This window comes from Taudactylus pleione, unplaced genomic scaffold (genome assembly GCF_031769625.1).
Source record: "Taudactylus pleione unplaced genomic scaffold, aTauple2 ptg000062l, whole genome shotgun sequence".
In the NCBI taxonomy this organism is placed as follows: domain Eukaryota; kingdom Metazoa; phylum Chordata; class Amphibia; order Anura; family Myobatrachidae; genus Taudactylus; species Taudactylus pleione.
In genome coordinates, this window is record NW_028284464.1 from 7339751 (window position 1) to 7366771 (window position 27021).

At 39.2% G+C, this 27021-nt stretch overlaps 1 pseudogene; it reads right to left on the minus strand.

Moving 5' to 3' along the window:
* Positions 1-12296: 12296 nt before the first annotated feature.
* Positions 12297-12415, minus strand: LOC148534906 (5S ribosomal RNA; annotated as a pseudogene).
* Between the last annotated feature and the right edge of the window lie 14606 nt (positions 12416-27021).

The following is a 27021-nucleotide window of genomic DNA, read 5'->3' on the forward strand; positions in this document are numbered from 1 at the left end:
CCCAAACCCTACAAAAGAAAGACAGTGGAATACATTTTGTAATAAATACTAAAGTATAACAGAACTACCGTCCTCTTCCAGGCAATTGTTGTCACTGATAAAAAAGAGGGATTTCCAGTCCGCGTCTTTTGATTACCGATAGCATTTTTTAGGTGGAATTAAGTATAATTTTTATTGTAGTCACTACCAATGTGGTGCATCAATAGAGTACACACACTTACGGCTGTTATGCAATGCATATGGAACGCAGAAATTCTGGTCCATGTCTTGTCATTGCTAATTACTAGGATTCAGTCACCTTTCGGTGCTCAACCATAGGTCCCTTGGTAGACGCTGAACAGGGATACCATATTTACTATTTGTGAATGTGTGGTGTACTCTTTATATGACATAAGATATTGTTAGTATGCTTCACCCAAAATGCATTGCAGGTATGGTTTCGTCAAATCATTTCCAGTCATGAGGTATAAATATAATCAAGCCCACTCTCAAATCACACCTTGATAAAGATCCATTAAGGATTGAAATAGAGTTGGTACTGAGATTTGTGGGCAGCCATAGTACAATCACATAGACAGGGACTTTTATGTAGAGGTATGCAATGGTTCTAATGCAGGTTTAAGTCCGGACCTTTTTACCTGCATGTTGATATATTGCATTTTATTCTCCACTCCCTTTTTCATCTATGATTGACTTTGGACTTTATGAATATTGAGATTATTTTCGATTGTACCTAGTGGTTTTTTAACTACTTTCTGATTGGAATGAAGTTTTGTTGATTCTTGATATTGACTATGTGAGATAAATGAAGCATACTATCAAGTTTAAAGAAACCTTTGTATGTGGATCCCAACCATTATTTAAGTGAGTTGGGGTGCGCTCTTTTATACAACCATTTTGAGTTTTACACAGTGAAGTACTTATAAAGATAAAGAAATATATATATGTATATTTTCCACATATTCCTCAAGTGAGTTCTCGGTATGCTTGCACATAGAAATAGTGGTGGTGAGGCTATTTTCTTTTTGCTCAGTATACACCTTGCATTTGAGGAGTATCGCCACCACTTTTATTTTCCCATAACACAAGGGGGATTACTTATTTATTTTGTAGTAGTACTTCATATTATTCTCCTTTTTTGTTTTTATTTTTCATATTCTACAACTCGGAGTTACTTTGAATATGAGGAAGGAGTCGTTATGACAACCCTTGGAATACCACAAACATTTTTAGTTTGGACTAATTCGTATTGATTAAATTGTTTATTTTTATTTATATGTCTGTATATTGTTAGCTCTTCCCCTTAAATTCCTACATGTATGTTACATGTCCATAAGTAACCTGAGTGGGCTTACTACACAACTCCTATGGATTTCCTCTCACCTTCAGTACCCACCTGTTCATGACTCCTCCCACTGCATTGTTTGTGGGTAGCTCACTGCCACCACCAGGCTTCTTCACTGAGATCTGAAACTGATCATTCCACACAGGTTCCTACCACTGGTACCTGTAACCACCTGCAGTACTTCTGGGTATACTGTATGTGGACACAATGCTGCAACACTTGCTGGGTAGTGTCAGCTAATTCCCACTGGTCCCTCACTATGGACCAGTATGTAATAAGTAGCTTGCAAAGGGTTTCAGCTTGGAGATTCTGGGCTCAATACAGAACATCCAGAGAACAAAATAGCATTTTGCTCTGTTCTGGTGGTCACAGGATACAAGCAGATGCAGGTGTCTCAAGGCAAGATATTTATTGCTCAAAATGTTTTTAATATGACTCCCTTGCTATTGTTGCTTGGAACAATTACAGGACACAGATGTCTCAGAAGTACAATTCTTCCTGATGTTCAGAGGATACACACACATTCAGGACTCATTAAGCCTGGCCTGGGTCCCTTAACCAATCAAGCTACTGTGCATGCACACATTTAACATTTTCACTAATGGACAGTGGGGAGTGGTAACTCTGCTGAGTGCCTGAGACCACATGTATAGGAAACCACATCATAGGTCCCAGTGAGTATGTATGGGGGAATGTCTCCCTCCAAATCTAACTTCATGATTCTGCTGGAGAACCTTATAACCTTCTCTGAATGAATTTTGGATCCAAGAGCTGGGAGGCAGCAGTCTCCTGGTCACTGAGCATGAGCTCTTTGTGGCTTCAGGAAAACAATTAGCTTGCTCTTCTAGTCAGCTCTCTTTGCACCCTCTCATGCCATTCTGATATAGGAGGCTTCAATGGAGGACATTCTAGTTCCCTTGGAACTAGCTGCTGCATGGAGCGTCCTCCTGGACGCTCGTATAGCTGTGGGTCACCACCCACAGGCTACACGAGCGTGCATTGTGATGGCCGCGATGGTCGAGACCATCGCGACCATCGAAATTGCGAGTCGGAGCCTGCGGTTGAGGTTTTCAACCGCAAGCTCCGGAGTGATTTTGGCTCTATCAGAGCCAAAATCACTCCCACTGACATCACTAGTGATGTCAGTGGGCCGGCTTTTGACGGGAGGCGTTCCCGTGGGAACGCCCCCGTCAGGGAGGCACGCCCCCGGCACGCCCACCAAAGGGGGCGTGCTGTCAATCAACATTGACAGCACGCCCCCTTTGATCGGACACAACGAGCAAAGGACTTTCCTTCACTCGTCGCGTCTGGCGCATGCGCACGACGGAGCTCCCTCCGTCGTGCGCATGCTCAGTCCATAACATCGACCCACTTGCGAGCGGACAGCCGCTCGCGAGTGGGTCTGAATCAGGCCCAATGTTTGAAAAATAAATAGAAATTTATGGGTTTCCCTGATTGCTGATTCTGACCAAAAAGTGATTGGAATTAGTAAATCAGGATGTCCAATATGTTGAATATTACTGACCAATTGGGCACGTAGGCTAATAGTGTATGGTAACAATCATGCTATTTGCAGACATTACTAGTATTTTACTTGTAAAATGGGCACTTTCATAATTCACAGATCTGATCTTTGGATGAAAAAGATCTACAAAAATATTGTCAATGTATGGGCGCATATTATTGGATTGGAGAATTGTTAAATCAGGAAAAGTATTGTAGAATCTATGAATCTTTTTTTGTGATTGCTGATGTATGGGCCCCAATAGTATTTAGTCTCATAAGTGTGTTTGTCATGTGGGATCTATCTGGATCTACTTTTTCTATTTTTTTATATTATGGGTATTTTTAATTATTTAACAGTAATATAATTTTGCAGTTTTTTTTGTTAAGTGCATTTGAGTAGAGGGAACGGTGCTTGATAGAGTGCATAATCCATTTATTTCTCATTGGATTTGGTGAGCTATTCTTTTGTTTCTTTCTGCTTGTCCAGTTTTATTTTTGTGTGAGTGTGGTATGCCAGAGTTTCTTTATACTGCCTTTATTTTTTTCTGTGTGGAGGAAGTGGAGTTTAGGGGACCCCAACACTAAGTGGAAGAAGGTAGATAGTTAGCTGTGGAGGCTTATGGTGAGGAAAAGGCAGGAAATTAGTGCCCACTCACAAAACAGTCAGGGTACAATGTGAGATTTAGCTATGAAGAAAAGTGTGCCCTGGTCAGTAGCAATGTTCCAGTCTATGAACTGATCCTGAGATATCTAGATTCCTTGCCAAGGAAGAAACAGTGGAAATCTGTTTGTGACTTTGTGTGGATTATAAGGGCCCTTAACCAAAAATACATGTATAAAAAATAATGTATGTTTTGGTATAATCCAGGACTCCCACTATCTATAATGGGGTTTAAAACTGAGGGGGGATTTATCAAAGATTGGAGACAAATAAAATGGGGAGAGATAAAGTATCAACCAATCAGCTCACAAGTATAATTTTACAGGCTGTGTTTGAAAAAAGACAGTTAGGAACTGATTGGCTGCTATGGCTTAATACATCTACCCCTATGTGTTTTAAAGTAAATTAAGTTTTCAATGTTTAATGCAATTTAAGTAATATACATTTATTTATTTTCTGTTGGCCAAATATAGAATAATTATCACTACTTTTCATAAGATTTAGCTGAGTTGGTATAGTGCACATGTTCTCAAACTCGGTCCTCAGGACCCCAAGCACTGCATGTTTTCCAGGTCTCTTCACAGAATCACAGGTGAAATAATTAGCTCTACCCGTGGATCTTTTACAATGTGTCACTAAGTAATGAGTACACCTGTGCATCTGCTGGGTGACCTGGAAAACATGACCTGTGTGGGGTCCTGAGGATTGAGTTTGAGAACCAATGTTATAGTGTATCAATTCATTAGCATGATGAAGGTGATGAGTAAAGTTCTACTGGAAAGTATGGATGAGAAGTTCAAACCCACAATTAAATGTTGAATGCTACTCTCCTTGGTTTTATTCAGCTGGGAAAGACTGTCAGACTTCTGCAAGCAGAACACTACACACTTCACTATCTTCACAGCACTTGGGACAGCTCCCTCTATACCTCTGTTGCACAACACTGGATTCACAGTAAAGCATACCAGGGGGTAAATTTACTAAGATTCAAGTTTGGTCGAGTTAGCATTCTCAGGAGAGTTTGGCCATTTTTTGCAACTTGTAAATTTACTAACATCAAACTCGGGAGAGAATTTTTGTTTGCTATAGGAATACTGAGGAGAGATTGCAAAGACACTTCATATCACCATTGGCCATACTCGCAAAATATTTTCTAGTTAAAGATAAGATTCAGGAATTTACCAGTAATTGAGTTTGAAATCACTGATAAGAATGGACAAAACTCGTGTCCAAATTCGGGAAACCAATTCACCTGCCTGTGAGCAGCAAGTCTGCAGAAACATACACAGATCAGTGTGATCTGAATATGTTTCTGCCTGTACATAGCCAAAAAAGTGTTAAATGTAAAAAAAATAAACAGGCAGGCACGCTGTCACCTGTAGTCCTACTGTAAAATACAATAGCATACATCTATTATTAACATGGACAGAGGTGCAGGGAAGAGTCCTTGGCATCATCCCAGGCCTGGGGTGATCAGGAGAGGGTGAGAAATTTTTGTTGGGGGGTCTCCACCTCCCCTGGGATACCTGATCTGGGCTGACTAGTATGGGGTGTTAAGGCTTTGGCTGGGGTTATCCGGTAAAAGGGTCCCCTTGCTGTGTTATTATACTCCAGCTAGTTTGAAACCGGTGCTGGTTTTAAAAATAGTGGGACCCCCACACCATTGTTTTCCCATATTTTTAAAACCAGGACCGGCTCACAGAGCCCAATGCTGGTTCAAAAAATACGAGGCACCCATACACATTTTTCCCCCATATTTTTAGAACCAGGACTGGGCCAGGATCCCGGGGCTGTTTATGCTTTTGGGGGGGAACTCCACTTCATTTTTTTCTAATTTATAACATTTTGTTTACACAAAATACATACATGCAGCCTGCACATATCTCACTGATTTGTGCAGGCTGCATGTTTGGGTGTGTTGGGCTGTGGTCAGATACAGGGAACTAACGAGTGAAAACTCCATCTCATTCACCAGCAAAAAACTAAATTTGCAAGTTTTACATTTCAAAACTCTCCCAAGTCCTGATGAAGCTTAGAGTGTTTGTTCTAGACCAAACTTGAGACAAATACAATTATTATTAAAATTACCCCCAGCTGTCAGTCTTTCTCCAAACATCCACCTCTCAGCTCAGCCTCTCATATATCTCCTGCTGATCTCCTGTGACATCCCTCTCAAATCTGTGGCACCACCTAATGAGAAGCAGGGAGCACGATTTTTTCTCAGCTCTGCTCTTTCAATGACTCCAAATGTTACTCCTCAAACTGCTGTTTTTAAAAATAACACCATACTTTACAACAGGGTTTCTTAATCTCCACCAGTACAGTCCAAGTTTTAAGGATATCCATGCTTGAATCCAGATGGTTAAATTAAATTGATCGAGTACTAATTTTGTCATCTGTGCTCAAGTATGGATATCCTTAAAACTTGGACTGTAATGGCGAAGTTTGGGAATCTCTTTTCTTCAATGTTTCCTAAAATGTCCTTTAATGGGATATCATACTAATATATTTAATAATTACTATTTAATAAAAGTTAAGTTTTAATATTTCCCCTTATTTTTTTATAACCAAGAATGCCAAAACAAGGACTCTTATTTCTTCTCCTTTTGCTTTATGTGAAAATCTAGAAGTGTCAGTTGCACAGTGCTGAAAGAGTAAATACTCCATTTATATCACATTATTTTTTGGAGTGTTTTATGTGCCACTCATTATTTATCTGTTAGCTGCAGTGCAGTGCTAAGGTGTGCTGATGTTTTCTCCATATTATTTACTAGAGATGTGCGCCAGACCATTTTTGCTGGTTTTGGTTCTAATTTATTGGCCAGTTTTTTGTTGTTTCTTTTAAAAAATTGGCAAAAAAAGCTAAAATCACATAATTTTTGCATTTTTTTGATCCTAGAGTATTATTAACCTCAATAATATTAATTTTCAGTCAATTTTGGCCACCTCACAGCTTACAATATTGTTTTCAATATTCAGTTTTGTGACTGGGTGAGAGCTTTCATACTTGCTTCCCCTTGCAAAGGATTGATTCACAGTCAATTGTCATTTGATACTAGTCTTCTTGGTCACCTTCTGGGATGAAGATCCAACAGCAGCAGCAGGCCTAGCACTGAAGGATTATTCTGAGGAATCCTGGACAGGGAATCTTAGCCTTAACAAATTGGATTCATGACTACCTACTGTGGATATTGAGGATGAAGATGTTGGCAGTAGATATTGCAGGTGCTGGGATCTAGTTGAACTTGACAGAAGGGAGCTAGCTGATGCTAGACTGCTTGTTGTTATTTTGTTACCACCAGTTTCTGATATTGTTGAAAACTTTTCATGAGTTTGTTTCAAATAGCGTAACAGGTAGGAGGTTCCTAAATGGTTAACATCCATACCTCTACTTATCATGGTTTTACAAATGCTACAGATGGTTTGACAATTGTTGTCAGGAATTGGGTTTGTTGGTCCTATGCCCAGGCATGACAAGGACTTTTCTCTTATCATGGCCAAAAGCTATTTCCACTGGTGCCTCATCCTCAACATCCTCATTCTCAACATCCTCAATAGCGCTGGCATCAGCTCCACAAATAATCCCCTGCACCCTCTTACACTTTCTTGGTGGCATCCTCAATTTCTATGTCATCAGCTATATTTGTACTGCTCATCCCCCCAGATTTGCAGAGGGTACAGATTTGGTGGAAGGCGGCTTCTTTGCAAGTACAACAGCATCAGAAAGTTAAGCCTCACATATTGCACTCATGGTCACACTACGACTCTCCTGAGGGATTTGTGACATTTGTTTGTGAATGCACAGTTTGTTCTACTGGTTCTACTGTTCTAGTGGGTTTCATTTTTTTTTACACCTCTATTGCATCGTCTTGAGAGGGCAGAGGGGGATGCATCACTGACACTTGCAGAACCACCACTCATTAATAAGGCCAAGGGCTAAGTCTTTCCTTGCCACTGCATGTGGTGAATGACATGTTGGCAATTTTATGATTTCTGCACACACTTTCCTTTTATTAGATGTGTTTTTTAGTTCTGTATTTTTTATTTTTATTTTAGATGCCGTGACCTAGACCCTCTATGCCCTTAAGCATTGGCTTTAGTAGATTATGTTGAAAGACTAGCATTGTCATCATTACTGGTGGCAGCAGCTGCAGTGACAATATGTGGTTGCTTGTCTTCTCTAAACGAAATATTATCCATTTTTCAATTTGCAGATCACTGCATGGCTTATACTTGCACGTGAACAAAACAAAGTGCACAAAACAGTACAAACAATAACATTATTTTTTTATGGTGCAGTTGTATTCCTGCATGGACTGGAGCCACAGGGCTTATATATGCATGTGAACAAAACAAAGTGCACAAAACTGTACAAACAATACATGTGTTTTTTATGGCACAGTTGTATTCCTGCGTGGACACTAGCCACAGGGCTTATATATGCACATGAGCAAAACAAAGTGCACATAACTGTACAAAAAATACAATTATTAAAAGTTTTATTTTTATTTTTTGATGTAGCAGGCACAGGTCTATTCAAACAGTGTGGAGTGGAATCACAGGGCTTATATATGCAGTACACATGAATGTCTCACTGATGGACACAGCACAGCCAATACAGCAGCATGCACCCCTATACACATTGACTAAGCAGCACAGCCACTTGTGACTTGTGAGTGTGGACACTGGACACAACCTATACAGCAGAATACACCACAGCATACAGTAGTGTGCACCCCCTAAACACTACACATTGACTAAGAGCACAGCCACGTGTGATTTGTGAGTCTGGAGTCTGGACACAGCCTATTTAGCATAGTACAGCACAGCAGCATGCTCCTTCCTATATACACATTAACTAAGCAGCATAGCCTATACAGCACAGCAGCGTGCACCCCCTATATATAGTTATACACAACAGCACAGCCTATACAGCAGAGTTAAGCGCAGCATACAGCAGTGTGCTTAACAAGGAAATGGTGAAGATTCCCATCCGTTGCACCTTACATAGAGTCCAAAATCTGCAAGAATCTGATGCCACAAGGATGATGTTTTGCCTTGAAGTTGAATACAAGTCATGCGGAAGGATCAAAGCCGCCGCTTGAATCTACCCAATTCCCAATGTTCGGGTGTGTTCGTATTCCAAGGAATCTGAACTGCTCATCTAAATTATATACACATTGGTCAACTCACCAATCCACCAAATGCCAAACAAACCCTCCACTCCACTACATCCTCCTGACCACCTTCACTATCTCCTTCCTAAACCTATTAGAGTTTAATCTGCACAAATAAGGCTTCTATAGGGCTAATGAGGGCAAACTCCTGCAACTTTTAACACCCAATGCTTACATTGAATTTACATAGAAAACACTCTAGGCCTAGTCTTGCATAATGTTTATGTATTTTACTAGAATTTTGCTACTCTGTTTGCATGAAAGTCCCTAAAAACTTTTACAAAGCATACACTACACAGTGTGGGCCTGATTCTGCTAAGATCGTAATTGCAAAGCTGCACGCAGGCAGCTTTGCAATTCTGATCTTTGCAGATATGGTAATGCATCACACTTCCTGTGCATTACTTATCTGAGCTGCGCTGTCCAACGCAGCATTGGATAATCTGCATCAGAGCCATAACTAGACTTAATGGTGCCCTGTGCCAGAGAGAGTATTGGCACCTTCTCCCCATTTTTTAAATATGGATATAAGATAGTGCACATGAATTTGGGCCATGGCCTCATGGTGAAGGGCCAGGGAAGAGATAAGGGAGCCAAGGAGATGCTGGGGATAAAAGAATAGAAAGTTACAAGTGAGAATTATAATAAAAAGGAGAATTGACAGGCCCAAACAGCGCCTCCTGCCCTGCGGTGCCCTGTGCCATGGCACAGGTCACATTACCCTAGTTATGCCCCTGATCTGCATACCATTAGCAATCTGTGTTGACCCATAGTTTAGAGGAAGAGGCCAGGAAATCTTCTTTCCTCCCCCACAGTGGTGGCATCACTGCCCCCTCCCCATCCACAAATGGCACCAGACTGTCAATCACATGACAGTCTATTGCCAGTCTGTGAGCGAGTTAGCAAGAGAGTTAGTAGGACCCATTCTGCACACTCGCAAAATGGGTCCTGCACCTGCGCAGATTCCCAAACATAGCGTGCACTGCTGAAACAGGCCCAGTGTATGCAAAGGTACAATTAAGATGCATGGTATCAGAAATGTCTTGGAAAAGAGCTGGGTATTCTTGGGTGGTAACTGGGAGGTGGCTAAATAGATGCACACAGATGGTCCATCTTATAGGGATGCTATGGAAGTATCGCAGGTATGTTGATAAAGTGTTTGCATACACATATGCCATCACACTGAAGGCCATGGTGAAGTGGAAAATCTGCATTTGTGTTGGAGCTGATGCAAGTTTTGATGGTGCGATTGATGGTGGCATCTAATGCTGGGTACACACTAGATGATACTGTATGTCATCCGATCAGGCAGTGTGTACCCCCGCATCATCAACGACATCACCTATTGGACCTACGATATAATCAGCAGGGGCCATGCTGCCAAATGCAGCATGGCCCCCCACTTTTGCACTCTGCATCGAGATGTGTGTATGCATTTGCTGATGCCAGGACCCGCTACATGAGACACCAGTTGGGTAAACATTGTTAAGTGTGTACTCAGCATAAAAATTTACCAGGCAGTGTTACATCATCTACAGACATTCAAAGTACAGTAAGCATCTCTATCCTTGCACATTCATATGCATAGATGTTCACCAGGAAAGGGGATTGTGGTGGCTTTTGCATAAAGTTGCAGATGGGTGACTGACATTACACAAAGCTGCAGCCACATTTGCATCCATATATGTTGTTAGCTGCTCAATCACTTCAGTAATATCACTGAGGTGCATGTAAGGGAGGGGTTATTCTATACAAGTAAGAGCAAAAAGTAATGTAATCCCCCAGCACTCAGAATGAAATCAGCAATAAGATTTGAAAAACTACATGGTGGTAGATAAGTCAGAGATCTCAATTGCATATATTTTCAAAAATATGGCTAAGCCTCCGGGCCACGTCATGGCGTCTCTGATACTGGAGGTCCCTAATACTTGCTCAAAATCTGGGGTGTAGAACCCCAAAAAGCCGGCAAAGCCCAGCCACTCCAGGGAAGCACACCAGTGAAAGACTATAGTGTTAATAAGAATAAAGCAAAACTATGTGGTAATAGGTGATACATACTGTAGCTGAAATATGTAATTAAAATGCTAAAAAAAACAAAAAACAAAAAAAAAAATATATATATATATATATATATATATATATACATATATATATAGTTGTACATAGATGTTAACTTTGGAGCGACTGGCTAGTTGGCTAGCTATAAATAATGTCTTATAAACATGAATAGAGTTCAATCACTACATACATGTATGTAAAGTGCAAGTGCTAATATGTGCAAAGATATAATACAAAATACAAAATTGATTCATGTGTATATATACATAAATAAAGTACATTAGTGAAATGATATATGTACTAAAAAGTACTAAGAAATAATTAAAGTGAAACCATGTGAAATGCATGTAATAAATAACAAAAAAATTTAAATTGATATATAGAAAATTTAATAAAGACCATTCAGAATAACAAATAAAAAATAAAAAACCTCACTTGCCCAATAAAAGCAAGATGTTACATAAATATAGCACTGAAAAGTAGTTAGATTATTAAAAAATCAAAATAAAGGAAACTATGGATAAAACCAGCTTATCTTAGGTAGAGGCTTAGTAGTTCATGTAGCAGGCATAACATAACAGGCTCCAACGCATTTCATCTTTTTAGGACTTCATCAAGGGAGTAATGTTAGTTGAAGGGGTCTGTGCTTTTCTACCCCCCTGCAAGGAACTCGTTATGGAGCAATTACCATCAATATCCAGTTCCCACCCCTTGTGTCACGTGGGCGGGACTCAAAAGAGGCCAATTCAGCAATAATTCAACAGGTCAATATAGGGAATTGGAACCGCTATCTCCAAAAATAGTTTTGTTCCAAAATGTATTAAATAAACAGATTTTTCCGCCACTTCCGCCCTCACTGAGACTGGCCCATCTGTCCATCCGCCCAGGCAGATGTCGTCATCTCCGCCTCCGTGTGACGCACTCTCTGCCGATTACTGGAAGTTCCTTCTCGAGGTATTCTCTCTGCCGCGCTTGTCCTCTCTATGATCTGACTGTAATTCCTCCTGCCAAAAGTTCTATACTTCCGCCCATACTTCAGGGATCATCACCATGGAGTATATATCACTGGATACTAAGTTGCGCAAGCATGTGGTCCCCAATCTGGGAATGATAAGTGCATTAATAAAGATGGTCTTACACGTTTTTTGTTATCAGCGTGTTGCTTTCTAATAGGAAACCTATAGATCAACATAAAACACCAGAATAATTTCCAAAGTGAGTAAAATAAATTATGTAGGAAAGACTCTTTATAGGTAGATCAACAAGATAATTTGTTCCCTATAAATCCATAGCAACAAATTAATTCATGGAATAAATAATTATCATAAGTTGGATCCCTGTATATACATATATATATATATATATAAACACACATCAATTTCCAAGTCACTCCATATGAATTGTCTATTATATCATAAATAATTAGATGTCTCTGATATTCTTCTACACTTCATGATATAAATGTCATAATTTCTTAAAGTACAGCTTTTCTTTCTTTCTTCATATCCTTAAAGATTGGACTCTTATTCCTTATTTCAGAGGTAATTACCATATACTGCACCTAGTATTATCTGGAAGTCTCCCATCCAGATACTGACCAGGCCCAACTCTGCTTAGCTTCCAAGATCAGCCGAGATTGGGTGTAACCAGAGTGGAATGATAGTATATATTTGATTCCTCAATATATTTGTCCATATTATTGCTTCATAGAAATTATTTATAATAACAGTGTTCCAGTTATAAGAGACTTCAAATGTTCCTATTGTAGAGATAGTTCCCCCGAATGGTTTTTCAAAATAGTTCTTCTTTTTCACTAAGCCTACTCATAGTAGTCCAATATCTGATGGTATAAAATTCCTGAGATTTAGATCCATTCGTTGCATCAATTATGGTTGGTTTAGATTCTCCAACACAAGATGATGATTAATTTTCTTAAGAAGCAATTCCTTTTTCTTCATATCTTTATTTGAGGATGGTGCTTTTTGATGGAAGATACTTAACTAATACTGAAGCTAGTATTCTCTGGAGGTCTCCCATCCAGATACTGACCAGGCCCAACTCTGCTTAGCTTCCAAGGTCAGCCGAGATTGGGCGTAACCAGAGAGGAATGACAGTATCTTTTGGTTTCTTCACATCAATTTCATAGAAATTTCTTGTAATGGTGTGACAGAATCCAAAACATTTTTTTCCTCCCAATACATTAAATGTCCTTCAGCACAGTTATCAGGGTATTTATTCATACTTGTATGTACTTATAACCACTGAACCCAGTATTCCCCAGAGTTCTTCCTTCCAAGTACTAGTTGGCCCAACTATGTACAGTTCCCAGAACCACATTTGGACTTGTACATAGTGGTATATCAATGGAATTTGTACTTATGCTTGTTTATTTTCTTGTCCAAAAGTGTTTAGAGAAAAGGGGCTATTTCATAGCTTTCATTAAAGCCTGATGGGGATAGGGTATTCACTTCAAATATCCAATACATCTCCCTCCTGGATAATAAATTACTAAGATCACCTCCTCTTTGACCCACTGTAACATGTTCAATGGCCTTACAGGTTAAATCTTCTGGGTTTGAATTATGTTTAGTGGAGAAGTGTTTTAATACTATATGTCCTTCCACTTTATTCTTAATATTTCTTATGTGTTCTTGTATTCTGATTCTTAAAGTTCTTTTGGTTTTTCCTACATATTTATACCCACATGTACATTCTAAAAGGTAGATAACTGAAGTAGAATTGCAATTCATAAATTCTTTAATTTTATACTCCTTTGTTCTTTTAGAATTATGAAACGTTTTTCTTTGTGGATGATGATATTTGAAAATATTGCAATGTCCGCATTTAAAACTACCTGCACATTTCGGGATCATAGTCTTTTTTTGTATTGGTTGTCTTTAGCATACTTGGAGCCAGTAAATCTTTAAGATTTTTTGATTTTCTGTAGACAATTTGAGGTTTGGGCTGTAGAATATCTTTTAAAATGGGATCCATATGGAGGATATGCCAATGTTTCTCCATTGAGTTTTTGATGTTCTTCACTTGTCCATTGTAGGTGGTTATGAACGGAACCATTTCCCTCTCCCATTGCACTCTTGGTTTATACTCCAGAAGATGTTTGCATTCCAATTCTCTAGTTTTCTTAATTGCTTTATTCAGTAATTCTTCTGGATAATCTTTCTCTCGAAATCTCCCCGCATACAATTCCATCTGTTTATTACATGTCTCCATATCACTGCAGTTCCTTTTAATTCTGTGGAATTGAGAGTAGGGAATGTTCCGTTTCCATTTATTATGATGACAACTTTTAAAATGTAGATAACTATAAGTATCCACACCTTTGATAAAAAAATTTGGAATAATTGTGTCATCTTCTCCCGTTAATATTAAATCTAAAAATTCAATGGACTCTGGATTAAAATTAGATGTGAATTTAAGATTCATGTTGTTGTTCCCAACATGTGTTAAAAATTGGTTAAAAACATCTTCAAATCCTTCCCAAATTATTAAAATATCATCAATATATCTTTTATAAAATATGATATTCTTCTTATAGGGATTATTATTGTATACATAATCTTTCTCCCAACAACCCATGCATAAATTGGCAAAACTGGGTGCAAATGTAGTGCCCATTGCTGTCCCACAGACCTGTTAATAAAATTGATCTAAAAACTTAAAATAGTTATGATTCATTATAAAACACATAAGATCACATTAACATTCCCTGTGCAAAATACTTATTGAATCATCTATTTCTAAAAATTGTCTTGACGCGTTGACTCCTTTTGTATGTTCAATACATGTATAAAGAGACAGGACGTCAATAGTGACCCAATTATATGTTTCTTTCCATTTCAAATCTCTTATACATTGTAGGACATTGGTAGTATCTTTCAAATAGGATTGTAATTCCTTCACATACTTCTGTAAAAAGATGTCCACATATTCTGAGAGGTGTGATGCTAATGATCCAATACCCACCACATTTGGTCTTCCTAGTGGTTCTGATAGTGATTTGTGGATCGTCCGTAAAAAATAGAAGATGGGGGTAATGGGACTAGTCTTCATTAAATATTGGAATTCCTATTTCGTAATAATGTTGTTATGGAGACCAAAGACTAATAGAGTCCTCAACTTATCGATGTATTCCTCAGTGGGATCTCTTTCCAATATCTCATAGGAATTTTCATCATCCAAAAGCCTTCTTTCTTCTTTTAAATAGTAAGTGTGATCCATAATGACTAGCCTCCCCCCCTTTGTCAGCTTGTTTAATCACAATCTCTGTATTCTTTTATAAATTCTTTATGGCCTCTTTTTCGCGATTAGTTAGATTATGATATTTCACCTGTTTAACCTCTTCTTCACATAGATCTTTTTTAACCATCTCATAACAAATATTGCTATAGCAACCTTTTGATTCAAGTGGGTAATATGTGGATTTGCCTTTTAAACCCGATTTTGAATTTGTTTCATTAAAATTCCTCATTATTGCATCGTCCTTCTTTAAAAAATGTCTCTTAAGTGTGAGGGTTCTCATATACTTATTAAGATCAATAAAAACATTGCATTTGTTCATTTTATTAGTGGGTGCAAAATTTAGTACTTTATTCAGTAATGTAATTTCTGGTTTGCTTAATATATGTTTAGATAAATTGAAAATGCCTTTTTGGTTAGTCTCTAGTGGAGGTTTCTTCGTTTGTAATTTATCCTCCTGCCCCCCATGTTCCTCGTCTTCTCTGAACCTTCTTTTGATGGGGGAGGCTATTCTTGTTGTCTTTCTGAATGCAGGTTTTCTTTGGTGTTGTATTTGATCCTGACTTGGGGATAAAAAAAGATCACTGTCACTGTTTGATTCAAGTCTCTGGAGTGCTGCAAATCTATTTCTTATTCATGGTATATCATGACTTGGTTAAGATGAGACTTCCTGTGGTCTTTTAAAACTTAGTGGCCTACTAGTTGTTGAATTTTTCATATTAGTAGCCTCCCATCATTCCGTAGGTGGGTAGGTTTTATTCTGTTTACTAAATGTGCTCCAGTTCTTAATTTTATTCAGTTCATAATCATTCTTGTCCATTGCAAATTTATTTTCCTTGCTTTTCATGACAAATTATTCTATCTTTTCTACTTTGCATATGAGAACTTGTTTGTTCTCTTTAAATGCTTCTTTATCTTTCATATTTTCCATTTGTATTCCCATATTGGAGATTTCCTTTTCCACTAAAGACAAAATTTTCTTTTTTTCCTGTACAATAAGCCTCATGAGATCAATTGAACATCTATGTAAAATTGCATGCCATTCCTTAAGGAATTCCGGTTTCTCCATACCAAATGTGGTTTTTTTTAACAATCTCAGACACCTTGGTACTCTATTAACAGATATATAATGTTCCAAACCCTTGACATCCCACCACGCTTTAATCACTTTAGACACTAATTTTTCCATTTCCCAGAAAAAATGATCAATGTTTTCAGTGGGCATTGGGTTCTCTTTCAACATCATCCTCATTAAAAAATTTGTGACATAAATCATTCATTCATTTTAAACGATCATTGATTTCAAACATAGTGAATTTCTCAGCTATGGGTATATCTACCAGGCAGCTATGTGTCAGTTTCAACCAACACTAGATATAAAACACCAATAAGTGAGACCAGCGCCAAGTAAAAGTTTTATCACTAACTTCTGTATGAAGTAACAGTCAAACCCAACTGCATACCAGCCTTAAATATAGGTGTCAGCTCCCTATTAATAAGTCATTAGTAATGGTAAATTACTATTAGCATAAATAGTTGTAGATAGATGTTAACTTTGGAGCAACTGGCTAGTTGGCTATAAATATTGTCTTTTAAACATGAATAGAGTTCAATCACTACATACATGTATGTAAAATGCAAGTGCTAATATGTGCAAAATTATAATACAAAATTGTGCAGATTCATGTGTATATATACATGAATAAAGTGCATTAGTGAAATGATATATGTACAAAAAAGTACTAAGAAATAATTAAAGTGAAACCATGTGAAATGCAAGAATGTATTTACATGTAATAAACTAAAAATTGAAATTGATATATAGAAAATGTAATAAGACAATTCAGAATAACAAATAAAAAATAAAAAACCTCACTTGCCCAATAAAAGCAAGATGTTACATAAATATAGCACAGAAAAATAGTTAAATTATTAAAAAATCAATATAAAGGAAACTATGGATAAAACCAGCTTATCTTAGGTAGAGGCTTAGTAGTTCATGTATCAGGCATAACATAACAGGCCCCAATGCGTTTCATCTTTTTAGGACTTCATCAAGGGAGTAATGTTAGTTGAAGGAGTTTGTGCTTTTCTACCCCCCTGCAAGGAACTCGTTATGGAGCAATTACCATCAATATCCAGTTCCCACCCCTTGTGTCACGTGGGTGGGACTCAAAAGAGGCCAATTCAGCAATAATTCAACAGGTCAATATAGGGAATTGGAACCGCTATCTCCAAAAATAGTTTTGTTCCAAAATGTATTAAATAAACAGATTTTTCCGCCACTTCTGCCCTCACTGAGACTAGGCCATCCACCTGGGCTGATGTCGTCATCTCCGCCTCAGTGTGACGCACTCTCTGCTGATTACTGGAAGTCCCTTCTCCAGGTGTTCTCTCTGCAGCGCTTGTCATCTCTATGATCTGGCTGCAAGACCTCCTGCCAAAAATTATATACTTCCGCCCATACTTCAGGGATCACCACCACAGAGTATATATCACTGGATACTAAGTTGCGCAAGCATGTGGTCCCCAATCTGGGAATGATAAGTGCATTAATAAAGATGGTCTTACACATTTTTTGTTATCAGTGTTTTGCTTTCTAATAGGAAACCTATAGATCAACATAAAACACCAGAATAATTTCCAAAGTGAGTAAAATAAATTATGTAGGAAAGATTCTTTATATATAGATCAACAAGATCATTCGTTCCCTATAATCCATAACAACAAATTACTTAATGGAATAAATAATTATCATAAGTTGGACCCTTGTATATACATATATATATTCCTATATATATATATATATATATATATATATATATATGCATATATATATATATATATATAAACACACATCTATTTCCAAGTCACTCCATATGAATTGTCTTTTATATCATAAATAATTGGACGTCTCTGATATTCTTCTACACTTCATGATATATATGTCATAATTTCTTAAAGTACAGCTTCTCTTTCTTTCTTCATATCCTTAAAGATTGGACTCTTATTCCTTCTTTTAGAGGTAATTACCATATACTGCACCCCCCTTGAACTAACATTATTCCCTTGATGAAGTCCTAAAAAGATGAAATGTGTTGGAGCCTGTTATGTTATGCCTGCTACATGAACTACTAAGCCTCTACCTAAGATAAGCTGGTTTTATCCATAGTTTCCTTTATTTAGATTTTTTAATAATTTAACTATTTTTCAGTGCTATATTTATGTAACATCTTTCTTTTATTGGGCAAGTGAGGTTTTTTATTTTTTTAATTTTTATTCTGAATTGTCTTATTACATTTTCTATATATCAATTTCAATTTTTAGTTTATTTATTACATGTTAATACATTCTTGCATTTCACATGGTTTCACTTTAATTATTTCTTAGTACTTCTTAGTACATATATCATTTCACTAATGCACTTTATTTATGTGTATATATACACATGAATCTGCACCATTTTGTATTATCATTTTGCACATATTAGCACTTGCACTTAACATACATGTACTTATTGATTGAAGTCTATTCATGTTTATAAGATAATATTTATAGCTAGCCAACTAGCCAGTCGCTCCAAAGTTAACATCTATCTACAACTATTTATGCTATTAGTAATTTACCGTTACTAATTACTTATTACTAGGGAGCTGACGCCTATATTTTAGGCTGGTATGTTATTGGGTTTGACTGTTACTTCATACGGAAGTTAGTGATACAACTTTTACTTTGTGCTGGTCTCACCTATTGGTGTTATATATATATATATATATATATATATAGAGTAAGAGAAAAATATATAATTTGAAGGTGTTAATGTGCTAAATAATGTGTCAAAGTGTGCCACTCCAGAGCAGCCCAGCTACACCAACCCCAGGGAGCACCGCACCCCAAACTCATCCCCAAAATTGGTAACTACATCCAATTTGGGTCATATAATTGCCCAATATAAGGCCAAATGATATTGGCACATACAAATATACTTGAATTGAGAGCCAGCTTACCTTGGAGTCACACCTAAGTCCTCTTAATGGCATTACAAGAACCAGCATGCCCCCCAAATGCTGGTCCCATCTATGCCTCTCAGAACAGCAACATATATTTTTCTCTTAGAATATATATTTTTATTTATTAATTTTTTAGCATTTTAATTACACCTTTCACCTACAGTATGTATCACCTATTAACACATAGTTTTTGCTTTATTCTTATTAACACTCATTAACACTTCAGTCTTTCACCTGTGTGCTTGCTTCCCTGGAGTGGCTGGGTTTTGCAAGCTTTTTGGTGTTCTGCACCCCAGACTTTGACCAAGTATTTGGGACCTCCAGTATCAGAGAAGCCGTGACGTGGCCTGGAGGCCTAGCCATATTTTTGCAAATATATGCAACTGAGATCTCTGAATTATCTACCACCATGTAGTTTTCAAATCTTATTGCTGATTTCATTCTGAGTGCTGGGGGGATAGCATCTGCATCCATCCCTGAGTCAGCCTCCCTATGTAATAAAACTTACTGTCATATTGGCCTCCTTTTCATAGGTTTCATTTTGTGGTGAATCAATGGAAGTTGCTGTCCTGTAATGTAGCTAACCTCTATTACATCTGCGACTTTCATTTCCAAATCACTGTAAACTTGTTTGAGTTAAAATTCACTGTAAATGTGCACTCTATTACATTCTCCACCATGGTGTGTTGAGTTCTAATGTTCTAGTTCTTTCATATGAAAAAAACCAAACAGCAGAATATCAGACATTTAACAAGAGCTTAAGCCTTTTACTGTATAGTATGACAACTCTGCTGCTTTATACAGTATATGTGAGGTCCTATAATTATGTTGCTGCTGACCTTTATTCCTTTCGGTTTTTTTTCTTGTGTTTTGTCTTGTTTTATGGGGATATACTGTTCTAAAAACTTAGATTAAAAAAATTGTTAAACAAATGAGTGAGTTATCAATGCATGTGTTAGTATATATCATTTCCTTCTGAAATATGAATAATTATTTAACACATATATGTGCTTTTTTTGCTGTTTTACAACGTATTTTCATCAATCTCATCACTTTCATAATCCTTTGTTTTACAGTATACAGTACAGTATGTCTTAGTTTATTTGTCTTTGTCGCTGTGCTTGGCTGTTTTGCTTCCTTAAAACAGGATTAAAGTATCAAACACTAATTTGTTTTTTTCATTAAATACATTTTTGTTAAGTGTGAAACATCTGTCAGCTCTAATAATAACAGGTTTGTTGCAGAATTGTGTAGGTAGAGTGATACCGTGTTAGCTAGTAGAACAGATGTAAGATCTATTTTGTATTGTAAGACTAAACTATTTTTTTATGATTAAGTCCTTTATCATTTATGTAATTCCATAGATATGGTAAGGACAGATGTTAAAGGCATTATTTACTCTACATAACTAGTTTCCTATTTATCACTGCAAAAATAATCTTGTATCTGTCCCAGGTTCTTAGAAGTGATGTAGCACAAATATACACTAAAAAGCATGCATTTTTAGATAAAGAAACTGATTAAATAGATTTGTTACAGTATATTTATAATAAAAATATGTAGGGAAATGGAAACTATTTATCAAACCATATTTAATGTATGTCACTCAGCTATATTTAATGTATAATGCTTAGCTATAAAGTATTATTTTAAATTATTTTCAACTGTGTGATCAACTGGTGCTTTACACTTAGGGGTATATTTACTAAAGTGAGAGTTTTTAGAAGTGAATTTTAGATTAGATGTTGCCCATAGCAACCTATCATATTTTAGCTAATATCTTTTAGAAGGTGCTAGTTAAATGTTAAGTAGAATCTGATTGGTTGCTAGGGGCAACATCTCTTTTAAAACTCACTTCTAAAAACTCTCACTTTAGTAAATGTACCCCTTAGTATCACAATCTTTCCTTCACCTGGATAATATGATGTGCCAAAGTCTATAGCTTACTAGTTACCAATAGTTGCTACACTGTAAGTACAGGTATTGATGGTATTCATGACACATGACTGATGCAAACTGAATGCTGACATAGCAGTACATGTTTGTACAGTTCAAACACAGTTTTTAGAATATTACACCAGTAAAGGATGTCAAAGCACACCTAAAAGTGTTTTAGAGGGCCTTTAAATTATGCAAAAAGACTGGAGGAGAGGTTCTTTCAGTTTCTAGTACTGTTCAGTTTCTAGTTTCCAACAAGCCAACTTGATTTATGTGATATGGTTGCCCAGAACCATCAGCACTTGAAGCTAAGGATTCTGGTACAGATTAGAGTTATGGTTAAATCTAAACATTTCTATGACTGTCAGTTTGAGGAAGATAAACCAATTAGACAGCAGCTGTGTGTGGTTTAACTAAACTCCTTAAGAAAATGCTCTAATATAGCTAATGTTTTCAAAGCTGTGGTTGAGGCTAGTTAGGTAGAGACAACTTCTGAAACTGTAGATTACTCACTGTTTTTGGGTTTACAGCCATTTCTGCTCTAAATCACATATAGACCATGTTTACTCTCTCTGACAGTAACTCAACTTACGGATGTAGGCCTCTTCCAGCAGTGCATGCCAGTGTGACCATTCTGAAATAAAAATTTGCATGACTCTGAAGAAGACTGGTGAGTGCTCTCTTGTTACCCACAAACCTATACTTAGGCAACTTCTGGAAAGTTGGCCTTGAGACGCTGCAACCAAGCTGGAGTCATTTGAGTTTTTGTGAGTGCTGTTTGTATTGTTGGACTAAAATATATATATATATATATATATATATATATTAGGGGTGTGCACCGGCCAATTTTCGTGTTTTGTGTTTTGGTTTTGGATCTGGATCTTTCTTCATGTTTTGGATCTGGATTGGTTTTGCCAAAACCACCCTTCCGTGTTTTGGGTTCTGGGTTTTGTGTTTTGGATCTGTATTATTTTGAAAAAAAGCTTAAAAACAGCTAAAATCACAGAATTTGTAGGTTTTTCTGCTCCTATGCTATTATTAACCTCAATAACCTTAATTTCCACTTATTTCCAGTCTATTCTGAACACCTCACACCTCACAATAGTGTTTTTATGTCCAAAAGGTTGCACCGAGGTAGCTGGATGACTATGCTAAGCGACACGAGTGGGCGGCACAAACATGTGACCCATCTAGGCGTGATACTGCAGTGGCAGACAGGATGGCAGTTTGAAAAACTAGGCCCCAAACTGTACATAATGCAAAGAAAAAAAAGAGGTGCAAGATGGAATTGTCCTTGGGCCCTCCCACCCACCCTTATGTTGTATAAACAGGACATGCACACTTTAACAAACCAATCATTTCAGCGCCAGGGTCTGCCACACAACTGTGGCTGAAATGATTGGTTCGTTTGGGCCCCCACAAAACAAGGTGGCAATTAATCTGTCCCTGCACAAACTGGCTCTACGGAGGCAAGATGTCATCCTCATCCTCCTCATTCACCGATTCCTCTCCCTCTTCAGTGTTGTGTACATCCTCATCCTCACAGAGTATTAACTCATCCCCACTGGAATCCACCACCACAGGTCCCTCTGTACGTTCTGGAGGCTGGTCTCCCTGGAAGAGCTGATAATTCATTTTGATGAACATCATCTTCTCCACATTCTGTGGAAGCAACCTCCTACGCCTTTCGCTGACAAGGTTCCCGGCTGCACTAAACACTCTTTCAGAGAACACACTGGAGGGGGGGCAACTCAAGTAAAATAGAGCCAGTTTGTACAAGGGCCTCCAAATTGCCTCTTTTTCCTGCCAGTACAGGTATGGACTGTCTGACATGCCTACTTGGATGCTGTCACCGATGTAATTCTCCACCATTCTGTCAATGGTGACAGTATCATATGCAGTGACAGTAGACATGTCAGAAATTGTTGCCAGGTCCTTCAGTCCGGACCAGATGTCCAAACTTGGTCCTTCCTGCCCTGCATCACCGCCAGCGGGTTGCTTAGGATACCTAAGTTTTTTCCTGGCAGCCCCAGTTGCGGGAGAAAATGAAGAAGGAGCTGTTGACGTGTCACGTTCTGCTTCAGCTGACAGTGTGTTCACCAGCAGGTCTTTGCACCTCTGCAGGCTTGTGTCGGCCGGAAAGAGAGACACCACATAAGCTTTAAACATAGGATCGAGCACTGTGGCTAAAATGTAGTGGTCTGATTTCAACAGATTGACCACCCTGGAATCCTGGCAAAGCGAATGAAGGGCTTCATCCACAAGTCCCACATGCCGAGCGGAATCGCTCCATCTTAGCTCCTCCTTCACTTTCTCCAGCTGCTTCTGCAAAAGCCTGATGAGGGGAATGACCTGACTCAAGCTGGCAGTGTCTGAACTGACTTCACGTGTGGCAAGTTCGAAGGGCTGGAGAACCTTGCACAACACGGAAATCATTCTCCACTGCGCTTGAGTCAGGTGCATACCCCCTCCTTTGCCTATGTCATAGGTGGATGTATAGGCTTGTATGGCCTTTTGCTGCTCCACCATCCTCTGAAGCATATTGAGGGTTGAGTTCCACCGCGTCACAACCTCTTGCTTCAGGTGATGGCGGGGCAGGTTCAAGAGTGTTTGCTGGCGCTCCAGTCTTCGGCACGCAGTCGCTGAATGGCGAAAGTGGCCAGAAATTTTTCGGGCCTCCCAAAGCGTCTCCTGCACGCCCCTGTCGCTTTTCAGAAAATTCTGCACCACCAAGTTTATTGTGTGAGCAAAACATGGGATGTGCTGGAATTTGCCCAGATGTAATGCCCGCACAATATTGGTGGCATTGTCAGATATCACAAATCCCCAGGAAAGTCTAAGTGGGGTAAGCCACTGGGCGATGATATCCCTCAGTTTCTCTAAGAGGTTGTCGGCGGTGTGCCTCTTACTGAAACCGGTGATACACAGCGTAGCCTGCCTTGGAACGAGCTGGCGTTTCTGAGATGCTGCGACTGGTGACGCTGCTGCTGTTGCTGCGTAAGGTGATACATCTACCCAGTGGGCTGTCACAGTCATATAGTCCTTAGTCTGCCGTGTTCCACTTGTCCACATGTCCGTGGTTAAGTGGACATTGGCCCTCTTTCAGAGCCGCTCGTTAGCGGCTGTACACTCGTTCCGAGCGATGTTCGCACATCTGCGCATGCGTACGGTTTTTAGAACGCATGCGCGAACCAGTCAGTGCGGCCGAAAATCGTTTGTACGCTATATAGCGAGTGCCTGCTATTTTGAGTGACAGAATGAGGCGTATGTGGGTGGTAACAGGGGAAGGTGCTTGAAAACGGGGGAGTGGAATTCGAACGCAGGCGTGCTTAAAGGTCAAAACGGGTGTTTTAAGGGTGTGCATAATTAATCCAGCAGCGTCATTGACCACGTCACTTGTTTTTTTTAAACTCAGAACTGCTCGCAAAATAGCGGTTGAAAAAACCAACCACAAGAATAGCGAGCAGTTCATACGCTGTACGATGTACTCGATTAATCTAATAAATAGCGGACATGACGTATGGTGCGAGCGGCCAGGGGGCGTTTTTATCAAGTAAACGAGTATATGTTTTGTTCGCTCGTTCAGACTTAGAGGTGTGAACAGACTGCAATGTGTGAATGGATCATTTGAATAGCCACCCCTTGTTTTTGAACGAACGACCGCAAATAGCAAATGGCTCTGAATGAGGGCCATTGTGTACAACTGAATTTTTCAGGACACTGAGGACACTTTTTCTGACGTTTCCGTACAGTCTCGGTATCGCCTGCCTAGTGAAGTGGAATCTAGACGGGATTTGGAACCGGGGACACACTACCTCCATCAATTGTCTAAATCCCACTGTACTAATGGCGGATACCGGACGCACATCTAACACCAGCATAGCAGTCAAGGCCTCAGTTATACGTTTTGCTTCAGGATGACTGCTGTTGTACTTCATCCTCCTCGCTAAGGACTGTTGGAGGGTCAATTGTTTAGTAAAAGTAGTGGTGTTCCTACTTCCTCTCTGGGATGATGAACGACTCCCAGCAGCAGCAACAGCAGCAGCAGCAGCAGTAGGCGTAGCAATGCAGGATCCTCCGGAGGAATCCCGGATAGGAGTGTCAGTCATGCCAGTGACATGGCCTGCAGGACTACTTCCGATCCTGACTAAGGAGGAAATTGACGAGGAGGGAGTTGACGGTGTGGTTTGCAGGCGCTTGGATACAACAGGACAACGGGATTTAGGTGTCCCTGGACTGCTTACGGTCTTAGCCAAAGTTTCTGAACTTGACAGTAACTTTTTATGAACGCGCTGCAGGTGCCGTATAAGGGAGGATGTTCCTAGGTGGTTGACGTCCCTACCCCTACTTATTTCACCTTTACATATGGTACATATGGCAAGACAGTTGTTGTCCGGTTTTGGATAGAAATATTGCCAGACCAAAGAGGTGGAATGTTTGGTCTTCTGCCCAGGCATGACCGTGATGGGCTTTTTCATCCCACGGACAACAACTGTCTCCCCCGGAGCCTGATTTAAACAAACCACATCACCATCAGAATCCTCCTCGCCAACTTCCTCCTCAGCGCCAGCTACACCAGTATCCTCCTCCTGTTGTACTTCAACAGTGACATCTTCAATTGGCATATCAGCAAGTGGACTGTGGGTGCTCCTTTCAGCACTTGCAGGGGGCATGCAAATGGTGGAAAGAGCCACCTCTTCCCATCCAGTGCTGGGAAGGTCAGGCATCGCAACCACCACCACACTTGGACTCTCCTTGGAGATTTGTGATATCTTCTTAGAAAGCACAGTTCTTCGCTGTGCTTTTGCCAGCTTAACTCTTTTGATTTTATTAGTGGGAGGAGGGCTTCCATCGTCATGTGAAGCTGAACCACTAGTCATGAACATACTAGGGATCGACCTTACCCATTCCTTGCCACTCCGTGTCGTAAATGGCATATTGGCAAGTTTACGTTTCTCTTCAGCTGATTTAAATGTTTTTTTCAAGGTCATTTTCCTGAACTTTGTCATTTGGGATTGTATGTGCCCTCTATTATGACATTGGGCATCGGCCTTGGCAGACGACGTTGATGGCATGTTATCGTCTATGTCATGACTAGTGGCAGCAGCTTCAGCACTAGGAGGAAGTGGTTCTTGATCTTTCTCTATTTTATTTTTATCGGAGAAAGTTTGGTCCTCCATTTATGTTATATCGATTTGATATATACGTGCGGCTAAACACAGAAAATATTTTTTTATTTTTGCTGGAGAGTAGTGCACTTTGTGGGTTACACCAGCCTTTAAGAAATGAGCCAGCTGGCTCTTTACTTATGGAACACAGGCGCACGCTTGGCGCTGCTCCTTTGTTGATGCACGTGCGGCTACTGCGCACACAATTCACAAACAGAAATTAATTTTTTTTTTGGTTTGGACTGGAGTGTACTTTGGGGGTTACAGCACCCTTTAACGGTCAAGCCAGCTGGCCCTTTACTTATGACACAGGCGCACGCTTGGCACTACTTTGTTGATGCACGTGCGGCTACTGCGCACACAATTCACAAACACAGAAAATATTTTTTTTTTGGTTTGGACTGGAGTGTACTTTGGGGGTTACAGCACCCTTTAACGATCAAGCCAGCCGGCCCTTTACTTATGACACAGGCGCACGCTTGGCACTACTTTGTTGATGCACGTGCAGCTACTGCGCACACAATTCACAAACACAGAAATTAATTTTTTTTTTGGTTTGGACTGGAGTGTACTTTGGGGGTTACAGCACCCTTTAACAGTCAAGCCAGCTGGCCCTTTACCTATGACACAGGCGCACGCTTGGCACTACTTTGTTGATGCACGTGCGGCTACTGCGCACACAATTCACATACACAGAAATTAATTTTTTTTTTGGTTTGGACTGGAGTGTACTTTGGGGGTTACAGCACCCTTTAACGGTCAAGCCAGCCGGCCCTTTACTTATGACACAGGCGCACGCTTGGCACTACTTTGTTGATGCACGTGCGGCTACTGCGCACACAATTCACAAACACAGAAATTATTATTTTTTTTGGTTTGGACTGGAGTGTACTTTGGGGGT